The following is an 865-nucleotide window of genomic DNA, read 5'->3' as shown; positions in this document are numbered from 1 at the left end:
TATATATAAATGCATACGAACATGCATGCTTTCTGACACATACATACATAGAGACATACATACATAGAGACATACATACATGCATGCATGCATATAATCTTCAAAGGAAAGCTAGTGATTTTGAATGTAGTACGGCAGATTGATATAATTATTGCAGCAATGTTGCATTTTATATTGCGAATCTTTATAAGCACATTCCTTTGGCACAAACGTATATATAGACATGCATTCAAATATGTCTAATACGCATGCGTCTCTAGATGTGTTTATATATGTTGCCTTCCCTTTGCAAAATATATTTATACCATTATATCTATATGCGATATCTATGTGATATCTATGTATAGATATATACACGTTTTTTTTGCTTTCAAATGTTTGTATATGTCATATATTAGTGTGTGATCTCTTTGAAATATATGTATATATCCTGTATCTATGTGTGATATCAATCGTATTTTTAATGTATACATTTATGTGTATGTGCATTTGTAAGCTAAAAAAATGTATATGTGACGTTATGAATGGAATTAAACAAAAAAACAATGATGCGCGCGTGCAGTTGTACACGGTGTTGTGTGTATATCTGTGTAGTTGTGCATGTTTATGCATGTACATATATAGGCATTTATATGAATATTGTAAGTCGTACAGATAGGTATATATATATATATATATATATACATGTGTATGAATATGTTTATGTATATATATATATACTTATATATACGTATATATACATATGTGTGTATATATATGTGTATACATACATATATACATGTATATATACATATATATATATGTATATATATACTCATACATATATATATATATATATATATATATATATATATATATATATATA

General features: G+C 26.0%; 1 long non-coding RNA gene across 1 annotated transcript in view; it reads right to left on the bottom strand.

The window, feature by feature from the left end:
* The window catches only part of LOC128250328 (uncharacterized), a 389,962-nt gene that overhangs the window by 69,515 nt on the left and 319,582 nt on the right, over positions 1 to 865 (bottom strand). The gene's annotated exons all lie outside the window — the stretch shown is intronic.

The sequence above is a fragment of the Octopus bimaculoides genome, chromosome 20, assembly GCF_001194135.2.
Source record: "Octopus bimaculoides isolate UCB-OBI-ISO-001 chromosome 20, ASM119413v2, whole genome shotgun sequence".
NCBI lineage: Eukaryota > Metazoa > Mollusca > Cephalopoda > Octopoda > Octopodidae > Octopus > Octopus bimaculoides.
This window is presented reverse-complemented; position numbering and strand designations above follow the sequence as displayed.